The sequence below is a fragment of the Podarcis bocagei genome (assembly GCF_964188305.1).
Source record: "Podarcis bocagei genome assembly, chromosome: 2".
Taxonomy (NCBI): domain Eukaryota; kingdom Metazoa; phylum Chordata; class Lepidosauria; order Squamata; family Lacertidae; genus Podarcis; species Podarcis bocagei.
The window spans coordinates 14716930-14731236 of NC_138126.1; the positions used below are offsets into that span (position 1 = coordinate 14716930).

Sequence of the window (14307 nt, forward strand, 5' to 3'; positions counted from 1 at the left end):
CAGCGTGAGGCAGCTGCCTCAGGTGGCACATACTGAGGGGCAGGGAAAGGACAGAGCTGGGGCTGCTATGTGGACTGCCCTCAAGGCCTGTATTGCTGTAAGATTCAACCACCAATCAAATTGACTTCTTAAAGTGTCATGGCAAAGGGTGCCATCTTGCCCTTTGCCTCAGGTAGCAAAATGTATTGAACCGGCCCTGCTTATCCTATAGCCCAGGGGTCGGGAAACTTTTCCACCGGTGGGCCGGACCGTAGTTTGCTGACTCCTGCTATAGCCTTTCTCTCGACCAGTCAGGCTGTATTAAGGATTAGGCAAATCCCAAACGCTTTGGCAGCACACGAGATACCAAATCTGACGAGGCTCTTCTGGCAAAGGGTCAGACAGCAATGAACCAGCTGGGAACCATCGGCTTCATTCATTCATCGGCACCGACGCCACGGTTTGACCATAATAACAGCTTGTCCTTCAGCGTGCATCAGGGCGAGTGGAAGCCTTCAAGCCTAGGAGGCTTAACCAGGATTAAGTTCTGCCCATTCATAATTAAGTTCTGCCCCTTAATAATTTTGGTGAGTCTCTAATGTGCCCCTTCATGTCTTATTAAAGAATTCTCCCCCCCCCCCCTGAAATACACACTTTAATTACCAGCCAGCCAGGACACATCACATATTGTTGATACTGTAAATGTTCCTTTTAAAATAATTTGTCAGCCAGTTTGTGTCTACTAAGAAGCTTTTTTTTAAATCCCCAAACTTTCAAAAACTATATGGGCATAAAGAATATATGGAGCATAACGTCTGTTCAGACCATCAGTAGGAGGAGTCCCCTGAACTCCCAGCCCCCATAAGAAACTGCAGTTCCCAGGATCCTTTGCAACAGAAGCCATTACTGCCCAAAGTGGTATGGTACTGCTTTCAATGTATATGTTGGAGAAAACATAAATTTCATAAAACTGTATTTTGATCATTCTGTTTTCTTTTGAGCCTATGGCCTAGCTAAACTAAAAGGGTGTGCACCTGCCTTTTACAGTTCAGAACCAGCTGCTTTTAGGTACTGTACATAGCGAATGTCCGTTCCAGAACCCTGGAAAAAATAAACTGTTAGAATCTATGATGGCCGTTGTATACATGAATCAACTGGGCATGGCAATTGTGATTAATCTTGAATTGTTTTCTGGACAGATGAAAGAGGACACTTCAAATGAACAGGAAAAATAATCAAAAGCCTTAATAAAGACAGACACTGAAAAATGGTTATATGTAATCACGTGATACTATGATGAGGGCTGATCTGAAGAGCCAAATAATTTTAATTGGTTCAGAATGATGGTATTGGGTTGCAACGCTTAAGATTGCTGTGATCCTTTGATTGCTGAATAGAAATGACGTGTGTAATTTGGAAGTGTATACAAACATTGCTTTGGATGTGGTTCTTTGCAGCCTCCCCCTTATTTTCAAGGCTGTCCCTTTGTGTATTTGTATTTAAACGAAGGCCTATCTTTCCCCTTTTCTTTTGGGGTTTCTGTGAAGGTAACCTCCAGTCTAGGAACCTAGTCCAGCATCTTGCTTCAGCCAGTGGCCCACACAGATCCTCCCAGGAAGTCCACAAACACACATAGGCCACATCTGCACTCTAGGGCACATTGGGAAGAGGGACCACTCTGGAAAATCTGTAGCTCCATGAGGGGGAAAGGGGGCCTTCTAACAACTCTCAGCACCCTTCCCTTTGGGGGAAGCCATGGCGGTTTGAAATGTTATCATTGCAGCATCCCGTCCTCACCGTGACCAACCAGATGTCTTTGGGATGCTCACCAGCAGGGCTTGAGCCTAGCAGCCACTGGTACCCAGCTGGGAATTCTGCCTCTGAACATAGGACATAGACCTCGCGGCAAGTGGCCACCGGCAGCCCTCTCCTCCATAAATATCTTCTGCATGACAAGCTCTTCCAGATCGCCTGCCTCTAGCCTGCGTTATCCAGCTGACTGGCTCCGATCCGTATCCAAGAAACACATCCACAGCCTTTTCTCCTCAAGGAGCCCTTGGCTCTGATCTCGGTCCCACAATGAAAATTTGTTCTTGTCTTGTAAAGAATGTATTGGGTCTCGTCGTAATAAGCAATGGAATGAGCTGGGAGGGAAAGAGAGGGGTTGTTGGAAGAGCTTGGCTTCCCTCCACCGTGTTGTTCAGCATCCGCTCCTCTTATTGCTGTCCAAACCTGCCTTCCCCCTCACGATTCTCGCTCTTTCTCTCCCTCTTTCCAATACGTGACCTCATCTCTTTCTCCAGGAAAGATCACGACAAGCACCGTTGGGGGGCGGAGGGTGGGGCAGTCTGTGGGGAAGGAGGCCAGCGGCAAAGGGTGGGTGGAGGGGGTGGAGAGAGTCACAGAGAGGGCAGGTAGGGTGTCCAAACTCACCAGGAGCCAGGGGGTGCAGCGTTTAGAGTGCTGGATTAGGACCTCTGGAGACCAGACTTCAAATCCCCACTTGGTCATGAAGCTTGTTGGGTGAGCCTGGAGAAAATGGTGGAATATAGATTCAATAAGTAAACAAAGAAACAAACAAACTATGGTTAGGGATGGGATGGGAAATTTGGTTCACTGTGCATTTTAAGGTGAAATTACCCAATCTGAAGAGAAACTCAGGAAGAGAAACTCAGCCATCCTTTGAAATTCACACTTCTCTGAATTTCACCATGCTGTTTGTCCACCAGTGTGTGTGTGGGGGGGAGGGATTGTAGAAATCAGAGAATTGGAGAGTTGGAAGAGACCTCTAGGAACATCTAGTCTGATCCCCTGCAATACAGGAATATGCAGCCGTCCAATATGGTGATCGAACCTGCAACCTTGCCGTTATCAGCACCAAGCTCTAACCAACTGAGCTATCACATGCTCATGCAAATGTTGATGAAAACAACATGCAAAATGTTAGGGGAAACTGCTTTATATCTCTTCTTCTTCGGCGATCACTCGTAGCCGAGTAAGATTGTCTTTCATAAACACGGTTTTAACAGTGAGTCCGTAAAAGTGACTGTGGAGGCCAATTCTGGATCCACACGTCCTTCCACAGTGGGGACATTGGTTTCCAGGCGGGAGTTGATCACGGTGTGGATTTGCCAAGCATGCCTTCCTCCCTTGCGTCCTGAGTTCGAGTGTCTTCAAAGCCCATGACACCTGTGGTAAAGGCTGTTCTCCAACTGGAGCGCTCGCAGGCCAGTGTTTCCCAGCTGTCAATGTTTATACTACATTTTTTTAGATTTGCCTTGAGACAGTCTTTAAACCTCTTTTGTTGACTACCAGCATTGAGCTTTCCATTTTTAAGTTTGGAATAGAGTAGTTGCTTTGGAAGACATCCGCACAACATGACCAGTCCAACGAAGTTGATGTTGAAGAATCATTGCTTCAACACTGGTGATCTTTGCTTCTTCCAGTATACTGATATTAGTTCACCTGTCTTCCCAAGTGATGTGTAAAATTTTTCGGAGACACCGTTGATGGAATCTTTCGAGGAGTTAGAGGTGGCATTTATAAGTGGTCCGTGTTTCACAAGCATATTAGTAAGGTTGGAAAATGTCAATCTTTATATCTAGCTCTATGTGGAAACATGTACACTTAAATGCTGGTGAGTTTTCATGAGGCTTTAAAAATTGTGATTGCAAACTGTTGCGGAAGTGTGGAGAACTGAACTTAAGACTGGCCAAAGGAGGAACCTGAAACTGACAGATCCATCCATCCCTATCTGTGGCTTAGTTTGGTACCTTAAGAGGCACTGGCTCTGCAGTCCCCATTCATAGTGCCCCGGCTATCAAGCACCTCCTCCAAGAGCTGAACTGGGAGTTTTTTTCAGTGCCAGGTTTACATCTTTTATTCGTCCAAACCTTTAAATTAAAAGGACATGTTGTTGTGCTTTTATTTCCAGACTGCTTTTCGTGTCTTATTGTCCTTCTGCCGCTTACTCGTCATGCTTTGAGATATCTGGCGGTTTTCAAAATTGTTTTTGCAGTTTTATTTTGTTTGCAGCTTTCCAGGGCTTAATGTATTCTTCTTTTTTAATTTCTAAATGGCCTTGAAAACAATATAAACACATGTCACAGACATGATTGTCTGCTTACAGTAACAGATAATGCATTACTCTGCCCCTTCCCATGACTTGCAAAAAATGCCAAACAAGCACATTTCTTTCTTGGCAGAATTTCCCTTCGCTTGATGCAAAAACTTTGTGTTGCGTCTTGTGTCTCCATGTGTGTACTAGAGCTCATTTATTTATTTTGCAGGACATATATACCGCTTGATTGAAATAAAACCTCCAAGCGGTTTACAATATAGCTATCATGGAAAAAAAAAGGTGAGAAACAACTATTTTTCACAAAGAAAAATAGTTCGAAATCATCAGTAAGCTAAACACCAGATTTAAAAAAATGTCAGCATTCTACATTTCTGGATAAAGGTAAAGCTAAAGGGACCCCTGACCGTTGTGGCCGACTCTGGGGTTGCGGTGCTCATCTCGCTTTATTGGCCGAGGGAGCCAGTGTACAGCTTCTGGGTCATGTGGCCAGCATGACTAAGCCGCTTCTGGCGAACCAGAGCAGCGCAGGGAAACGCCTTTTACCTTCCCACTGGAGCGGTACCTATTTATTTACTTGCACTATGACATGCTTTTGAACTGCTAGGTTGGCAGGAGCAGGGACTGAGCAACTGGAGCTCACCCCATCACAGGGATTCGAACCACTGACCTTCTGATCGGCAAGTCCTAGCTCTGTGATTTAACCCACAGTGCCACCTGTGTCCCACATTTCTGGATAGGCTTGCCTAACAAAAAACGTTCTTAGCAGGTGCTGTCAATAGGCAGGGAATTCCAAAGTGTGGGTTCTACCACATTAAAATTTGATTTCCTACAAATACATAACAAGTATTATGTGGAACCTGCAACAGAGCCAGTTCCTATATCTATATATCTCTATCTATCCATGTATCTGTTATAATTACTGGGTTTTTTATGCCGTTCATCTTTTTATCTATAAGCTGCATGGAGTCCCTGTAGGAGAAAAAGGCAGGGTATAAATATAAATATTAATAATGAGTTTACCATATTTCAAAAAGTGAAAATCTGGACACAAAAGTTGTTCAGGTTTTTTGGGGCAAAGTTGTTGAGTTGTTGTTTTTTGTTTGTTTGTTTTTATGCAAACTCTCCAAAATAGAGAGAGAATATTTCACCTTTTCGTTTTTTGAAAATCACCATACACCTGGGTTATAGACAAGTCCACCCAGATGCCATTTTCAATGGACAAATTCCAGCTCTGCCCGGGAAATTCCAGCCATGTGGCAGCCCTAATTAATATTATTTTGTTGTGCATTCATGAAAGCTCAAGGGAATACATTTCTGCTTCATTTCTAGTTGGTGCATACTGTAACTCCCTGCCAAAATCATGTACCTTCTCCTACCACAAATGTGTTATTTGTCCAGGTTCTGTTTTGCTATGGGACAAGTGTGTCCCTCCAGAGGGCAATCTGGCACTAAATGCAGGAGAAACAGCGTAGAACAACTGATAAAGCAGAACGATGTGTGGTCAGCCCAGCATAAATGCAATATGCTATTGTAGCATCAGCATGCCAATGACATCTTGCAAAATACACCTGCAAAAAACAAACAAAAAATAACCAAAGAGGGGAGCTGCAAGAGATTGTTGCAGTACAGAATGCTACTGTTTTGTTTTGTTTTGTTTTGTTTTGTTTTGTTTTGTTTTGTTTTGTTTTGTTTTGTTTTGCAGGCTGCCATCCTATACCCACTTGGCAGGCTTAAGTAGTGATGAACTCAGGATGGTATCTGAAGAAGTGTGCATGCACACGAAAGCTCATACCAAGAACTAACTTAGTTGGTCTTTAAGGTGCTACTGGAAGGAATTTTTTTATTTCAGGATGGTACTGTCATTCAACCACTCCCTTCCAGTCCCCCTTTCCCTGCTGGTGTTTTGTTTCCCCATTCTGAACAGGCAGTCAGCCTTCTACGGTCACTGAGCATGCTCAGTTCTCCTTGGGCTGTTTGGGGGGATTTTTCCACCCCCAAAACTTAGATCCCCTCACAAAAAAGATTATTATTTTTGTATCACCTTTGTGACAAAGGTCTGTATAGTTAGAGCTATGGTTTTCCCAGTAGTGATGTATGGATGTGAGAGCTGGACCATAAAGAAGGCTGATCTCCGAAGAATTGGTGTTTTTGAATTATGGTGCTGGAGGAGACTCTTGAGAGTCCCATGGACTGCAAAAAGATCAAACCTATCCATTCTGAAGAAGATCAGCCCTGAGTGCTCACTGGAAAGACAGATCCTGAAGCTGAGGCTCCAATACTTTGGCCACCTCATGAGAAGAGAAGACTCCCTGGAAAAGACCCTGATGTTGGGAAAGATTGAGGCCACAAGGAGAAGGGGACGACAGAGGACGAGATGGTTGAACAGTGTTCTTGAAGCTACTAACATGAGTTTGACTAAACTGCAGGAGGCAGTGGAAGACAGGAATGCCTGGTGTGCTCTGGTCCATGGGGTCACAAAGAGTCGGACACAACTAAACGACTAAACAACAACAAACAACATATTTTTCGTATATCTTCAAGCCTTGGGGTTTCCCCATCTTTCATCTGTTAAGGCAAGAGAACAAAATTTCTGTGGCCAATTTTGCAAGAAATGTTTTTGAAAGTGTTGAGTTTCATGGCCTTGTGCCGACCTATGTGAAGGATGTTCCAATGATAACAATTCTCTATCTCTGTTCCCCAGCCTCCCCAGTATTTTTCAGCTGCAGAAGAAGGCTGTTGCGCTTTGTCTAATAACATAAGAAGAGCTCACTGCATCAGACCAATGGCCCACCCCATCACAGAATCATAGGATTGTAGAGTTGGAAGAGACCCGAGGGCCATCTATTCCAACCCCCTGGAATGAAGGAATCTTTTGCCCAGCGTGGGACTCGAACCCATGACCCCAGGTTGAAAACTCTCCTGCTGTTCTCGCAGCAGTCGACCAAGTGCCTCTGGAAAACCCTCAAACAATACCTGAGGATAAGAGGATTCTCCCCTCCTGCCATCTGCAGCAACTAATATTCAGAAGCATTACTGCTTCCATGACGCACCCATAATCACAGATGACCCACTCCACAAATCTTACGTCCAGGATTAGACTCTGACTGACCCAATCTATCAGTGATAGCAACATGGTAATCTGTCTCCATTATCTTGAACATAAGTTTAATGAATGGATTATTCTTTCTCAGTGGAGACTGGTGGTCCTTAGAACTGGTAGGGCAGAAGGGATGGAGCTCAACAGAAGGGGCGCCAGAGAGCCAAGTGATCCTAGTTTTGTCCCCATTTTTCTCCCTGATGACTTCTGCAAGGGTAACACTGAGCCTAAGGAGGAGGAATCTAACAGGTAGTGCCACCCTCTGGACTGTTTGGAAGTAAGGAGGTAGTTGAATGGGGGACCGTTTTAAAAAATATACTTTATTTATGATTTTTAGTTTTCTACATTTCAATAATTTGACAATCATTTTGACATTTCAAAACTTGTCTTCCTTCCCCCTCTTTCCGCGGTTCCTTAAATTTATTTTTAATATTTTCTGCATATCCAGATTAACTTAATTTGCTCATTTATTCACCTACTTTAAATATATACTCTTATAAAACTGCAGGTTATTACAATAATCCTGCCAATGTTCTTATCTGTTTACAGTTTGTTTGTAGATATGCAATAAACCATTTCAATTCTTTTATAAAAAGTTTGTTATCTTGATTTCTTATTCTTCTGGTAAGTTTCGCCATTTCTTTTTAGTTTTTGTATCCATTCTTCTTTGGTTTGGGCTTCTTTCCATTTTGGGGCAAGTAACATTCTCGCCACTGTAGTTGCATACATGAATAATTTTTTATACAGTTTGAGTAGTTCTGTCCCTAGAATTCCCAAAAGGAAAGCTTCTGGCTTCTTCTTTTTTACAACATGTATTTATTTTTAAACATCTTTATTTTCTTTTAAATATCTTTTCCAATTCATTATATATCATTTCCCAGTAAGCTTTAACCTTACTACAAGACCACATATGATAAAAACGGGAAGGTGCTTTAGCCTCTACATGTAGTTGTTTCAATGACTTTAAAATGGAGATTGAACGAACAAAAATTGATTTTCCACGTCTTTGGGGTTCACAGCACCTACGTAGGAAGGAATTGTCTAGAACAGATAGATGCTGGCAACGTAACACAGATGATGCCTCTTTCTAAAAGTGGATCTTGCACACATTTTTGATCGCATAGATCTAAAGGGACCCCTGACCATTAGGTCCAGTCGTGGCCGACTCTGGAGTTGTGGCGCTCATCTCGCTTTACTGGCCGAGGGAGCCGGCATACAGCTTCCGGGTCATGTGGCCAGCATGACTAAGCCACTTCTGGCAAACCAGAGCAGCGCACGGAAACACTGTTTACCTTCCTGCCGGAGCGGTACCTATTTATCCACTTACACTGGTGTGCTTTCGAACTGCTAGGTTGGCATGAGCTGGGACCGAGGAATGGGAGCTCACTCTGTTGCGGGGATTCGAACCGCTGACCTTCTGATCAGCAGGCCCTAGGCTCTGTGGTTTAGACCACAGCACCACCCGATGTACTAATACTAATACTAATACTAATACTAATACTAATACTAATACTAATACTAATACTGTACTTCAAAGCTAGGAGGATAAAAACCCACCACCCACTACGCAAGTGTTAAATCACACTTTCTAGTTCATCCCCCCCCATCACTTTCCCTATTATAAAAGTCTGCTGGGGGCAACGGGGTTGCTGAGCAAGATCTTCAAATCAACTATAATTAAGCAATCTGAATTTGCCAGTATGTGACTGAATCCCAACCCCAAATAATGACCATCAGAAAACTACCTGGGAGTCTTTTTTCAGCTGAAGAAACCACAAAGATCTGATTATTAATAAATTTGAGGAACGTGCGCCTACCTCTATTTAATTGTGTATACATGGAATGGGAAGCTGTGTTTTGTGGAGCAGTGAATCTGCGGAATTCACTGCCACAAGAATTCACTGCCAAGTCAACTTTAGAAGGCTGTAAGGGGGTGGGTGGGTGGGTGCTAGACAAATTCACAGGGGATAAGACTATCAATGGCTTGCAGCCAAGATGGCGATGCCCTGTCTCCACTGCTGGATACCAGTCACTGTTGGGGGTGTCATAAGTGGGAAGAGCAGCACAAGTCCTACTGGCAGGGTTTCCCATCGAAGCATCCGCTTGGCCACTTTGAGAACAGGTTGCCTGACTAGGTGAGTCGCTGGCCTGGTCCTTACATTCGTAGACCATGCCAGTTGCGTGACAGTCTGCAGAGGGGATCTCCTTTTACGTGGAAGCAACAGCTCTGTAGGAGAGAGTGCTTGCGTGTGAAGCAGCTTTTAGTTTATGGTGTGTGGAGCCACAACAAGGAGAGAGACAGAGAGAGAGAGAAACAGACAGACAGACAGAGATGGTTCCAGGGGAAAGGATCAATGGATGGAGGCCACATATCACACAGAGAGAAAGAGGGCAGCAAAGTGAAAAGAGATGTGTGTGCGGGAGGGAGAAAGTTTAACATAGATATGAATAAGTGTGTTGGAACAGGAGGACTATGGAGTGATCCGAATCTCTGTGCCAAGATGGTTATCAGAGATTCCCATTATGATCTCATGGCGTTTTGTGTCTGACTGCCTCCGATTCCAAACCAAGCAGAAGCAAAGGAGTGAATGAGTCTATGTGTGTGTGTTTGTGTGTGAGTGTGTGTGAGAGTGATGCACATATGCTCGCTCACACCCCAGTGCTGTACTGAGCCAGGAAATCCAAAGGCCAACACATTCGCCTCCTCTCTCTCTCTCTCCAGGGCAGGAGAAAGAGTCGCGCAGAGAGAGGGAGCGAAGCAGAGAGAGGCAGCAGACGAGTGGAGCTCTTTGCAGCCCGAGCATCAAACTTTTTGCAAGTAAGGAGGGGATTCCCTGTGGGGCAGCTGAAGCAGGGAAAGTCCTGGGGGAAGTGGTGTTGTGTGCTAAAGATGCCCTGCAGAGCATCTGAGTTTTGAAAAAAATATTTGGGATTTCCTGAAAGGATCCCCGAGCAGCTACAGTGATAAAGGAAAGCATTGCTTTGCTAATGAGAAAGTTGAGTTTTTAAGAACATGTCATGGTAACAAGAGACTGACAGGCTGGGGAGAGAAGGGAGCAGGTAAGAAAGTTTGATGTTGATAGACAAATGTTCGCTATCCTACATCCTATCCAAGCAGTAATTTGGTGCAGATGAATGGGAGTGAAATGGGAGAGAAAGAGGGACAGATGGATGGATGGATGGATGGATGGATGGATGGATGGATGGAACGGAAGAGAGATTAAGGGTGGATGAAGGCAGGGAGAGATGAAGCAGTGTTAAAGCAGGCAAGAGAAGGCAGTGCTGTTTGACACAGGGATGAGTTTAATGCACGAGTTTCAATCCCTCAGGATCTAGTTGCAATCTATAGAGCACAGACAGGTGGCTTTTTAAATAATAAACTATTGTGCTTACTAAAGTCATGATGGCATTGTGAAGAAAATGTGAATTCATTGATGAAAATAAAAAGTACATCGGCTGAGCATAGCCATTGAAGAAGTATCGCAAAGTGTGAATGAACGGAATGATGCTCTAGAGGGACGAAAGGATAATGAATGGTTGCCTCTTATCTATGAAGCTATAATTCCTCTGGTGTCACCGGGCAGCTTGTGAGAACGTTTCCAGGAATCTGTCTTATCTCTAAAGCTATAATTCCTCCAGTGTTGTCAGGCGGCTTATGAGAACGTTTTCAGAAAACTGTCAAAGGACAGCTCTTTCAGCTAAGAGAGAGCCACGTGGAATTCAAAACCTACTGGGGTAGCCTGTAGGTCTCTGTGTGGATTTTGCAGTAGATTGGCAAGTGGGGTTGACTGCCGGCTGTTCAACAATGGCAGCAACAAGAAAGCCAATTTTCCTGCCTTTGTTGAGGTGATGAAATGGAGAAGAACGGTAACCCAAAGTGGACTTTTGTGTGTGCTCAGTTCAGTTCCGGCACTGAACTTTAATTCCCAGGTTAACCATGTGCTCAGAGGCACACAGTTCTTTCACACTATGTCCTTTACACCTGGCTCTTCTGGATAGATCTTGGGCAGCCTTCGCCCACCTGGTGCCCTCTAGATGTTTTGGACTACAACTCCCATCAGCCCCAGCCAGTGATGGGAGTTGTAGTCCAAAAGCACTGCAATCCAATCTTGTGCTTGCGTGGAGTGCACCCGGAGGGCAAAGGCTGAATCTTGGGGTTCAAGTGAGTAGGGTGTGTGTGTGTGTGAATCTGTCCATTTAATTTCTGTAATTTTGTATTTTTTCCAATTAGAAGTTCAGTTCTCTATAGTTCCGCCTCAGTTTGCTGCTATTAATATTTCTATAGCAAGTCCTCAGGAAAATTCAGCAGCATTTCTCCCAGTGATACACCTTTTTAAAGCAGAATGTCTATGCAAGCAATTTCCCCCGAGCGTTCTTCATTTTGGTACGTTATTTTCACAGTTATATGTAGTTTTATGCACGCTTTACCCCAGCACATGCATTTCTGTACACATTTATTGGCTGGCAGGACTGCACTGCAAAGTTCGGAGAAGTGTGAATTCTGAAGGATGGTTGGGTTTTGTCTTGGAAAGCGTGGATTAGGTACCTCTACCTTTTGACATGAAGTAAATCAGATTTCTCTCTCATTCCTACCAGTGAGAGAAGCCAGCTCTGACAAGGCTGAAGTCTGCCCTAGATATCAGATGCTTGTGTGTTGTGTGTGTTTGTGGACATTGGGGCTGTCTCCTCTCTGAAACCCTGGACAGCTGCTGTCAGTCAGTGTACACAATACTGAGTTAGATGGGTCAGTGGTCCAACAACATAAGGCAGCTTCTTGTGTTCCTAACCTCTGGGGAAAGGACCTTAGCTCAGTGGTTAGAGCATCTGCCTCACATGCAGAAGGAAACAGGCTCAATTCCTGCCATCTTAAGGTGTAGGAAAGTTTCCCTGTTTGAAACCCTGGTGAGCTACTTCCTATCAGTGCGGCTTAGATGGACCAATGTAGAAGGCCATTATTCTACATTCCTATCAGTTTCAAGGAAGGGTGATTTTCCAGACATCTTAGTCTGTTGCAGCAAAACCAACCAAGAGTCTTGTGCCACCTTAAGTGTGGTGTAGTGGTTAAGAGCGGTAGTCTCCTAATCTGGGGAACCGGGTTCGCATCTCCGCTCCTCCACATGCAGCTGCTGGGTGGCCTTGGGCCAGTCACACTTCTGTGAAGTCTCTCAGCCCCACTCACCTCACAGAGTGTTTGTTGTGGGGGAGGAAGGGAAAGGAGAATGTTAGCCGCTTTGAGACTCCTGAAGGGGAGTGAAAGGCGGGATATCAAATCCAAACTTTTCTTCTTCTTCTTCTTAAAGACTCACAAATGTGGCCTTTGTGGTCCAAGCTCCACCTCACCCAGCTCATGGAATGTGACCCTGTGTTGCAGGCATTTAAGAGGAGGGCGAAAGCAATGAGAAGGGGCAGAGGTAACTGGATGTACTGAAGCATAGATAGCAAGGTGGGTGAAGGATAAAGGCTGAGATAAAAGATTCAGAAGAGGGTGGAGCTCCTGCTCCTTTAAGAGGGAAACTCGGCAGGTATGCCACTATTAAAGATGCAGGAATCCTGTCCTCTTTTGCATCTGGTGTCCCTAAGAGCAAACTATTGTTTGGGGCACAGAACTGGATAGACTGAGAGTGGGGGGTATATTTATACAATCACCTAAGAGGACATAAAAGTTAAGAGAGGAAGAGAAGGAAGATGTCAGGGAAAGGAAGATATTGACGAAGAAGTTAAATGATGCCTAGCTAGATGGAATCATAAGTCTGTATCCAATGCTAGCCCTACTCAGAGTAGACTCATTTATTTTAATGGGCATAACTAATTCATTATTTCATTGGGTCTACTTTGAGTAGGACTCAGTTGGATACCACCCAAATATCATCTAGTCCAACTCCCCTGCTGATGCAATAAATCTACTGGTAGGTTGGCCACCAAGTTTCTCTGAAAGAAGGAGAGTCTTTATCTCCTTCCAAGTCCATCTCTGTTCCAGAGTTGAATGACTTACGTTGTCAGGACATTCTTTCCAAAGTTCAGTCTAAAACCTATTTATTGTTGTTTGAACCAGTTGTTTGGGACGACTGGAAACAGATCTGCCTCATCAGAGAACTTGATACAAGATTTATGGCACAAAACGATGTGGTTGCAGGCTTTTTAGGGTTTTTTAAAAGTCAGTTCCAGGGACGCAGGTGGCACTGTGGGTTAAATCACAGAGCCTAGGACTTGCAGATCAGAAGGTTGGCGGTTCGAATCCCCGTGACAGAGTGAGCTCCCGTTGCTCGGTCCCTGCTCCTGCCAACCTAGCAGTTCGAAAGTATGTCAAAGTGCAAGTAGATAAATAGGCACCGCTCCGGCGGGAAGGTAAACGGCATTTCTGTGTGCTGCTCTGGTTCGCCAGAAGCTGCTTAGTCATGCTGGCCACATAACCCGGAAGCTGTACACCGGCTCCCTCGGCCAATAAAGCAAAATGAGCGCCACAACCCCAGAGTCGGCCACCAGTGGACCTAATGGTCAGGGGTCCCCTTACCTTTAAAGTCAATTCCATCAAGTGGTGGACTGCCTACCAGCTCATGGGAGAAATGCAGGCTGAGAAATGCACACAGAAAGCAGTCCTAGCCAGAAAACTGGAAGAGGACTGGATGATCCTTTACTGATTCCATTTATTTCCTTATATCTCTAGCCTGCCTGCCCGAGGGGGCTTTTGCATGGTTCTCAAGCCCATCCATGCACTGACCAGACCTCCTTAGCTTCAGCAAGGCAGTGGCCTGGCCTGCCTTCAGCATGGGCTCCCTAACTATAGCAAACTCCTACTGTGCTTTGACATCTGCAATGGTTGGCGTCCATTTGGGCTGGTAGGGTGAAAAGAAGGGAGTAGAGGGAGCCAGAACCAACAGCAAGCAGAGGCAACCAATGCTAGTCTTGCCCCCTTCCTCCTCCCTGCTGAGTTCTTCAAGGGCAACACTGATACTAATGCTAACAACAATCTTATTATCTATACCCCTCTCATCTGGATGGGTTGCCCGACCAGCTCTGGGGAAGACTAAGGGGGAGGCTGGTTGTAAGAAAGAAGGCAAGCAGGTGGGGCCTGATTGAAAGCAGAATGAGGCTGGTGGGGCAATGCCCCCTTCGCCTTAATGGACTATCCTCCACTGTTCCACATGCCTCC

General features: G+C 44.9%; 1 protein-coding gene across 19 annotated transcripts in view; it reads left to right on the top strand.

Moving 5' to 3' along the window:
• The first annotated feature begins 9293 nt into the window (after window positions 1-9293).
• The window catches only part of TNXB (tenascin XB), a 119118-nt gene continuing 114104 nt past the window's right edge, over window positions 9294-14307 (top strand). For 5 of the 19 annotated variants that reach the window (XM_081181683.1, XM_081181701.1, XM_081181694.1 and 2 more), the window contains exon 1: window positions 9295-9975. The gene's annotated coding sequence lies outside the window, so the exon portion shown is untranslated. Of the gene's footprint in view, window positions 9976-14307 lie in introns of all 19 variants that reach the window. The other 14 variants (XM_081181698.1, XM_081181687.1, XM_081181697.1 and 11 more) reach the window with 9 other exon arrangements.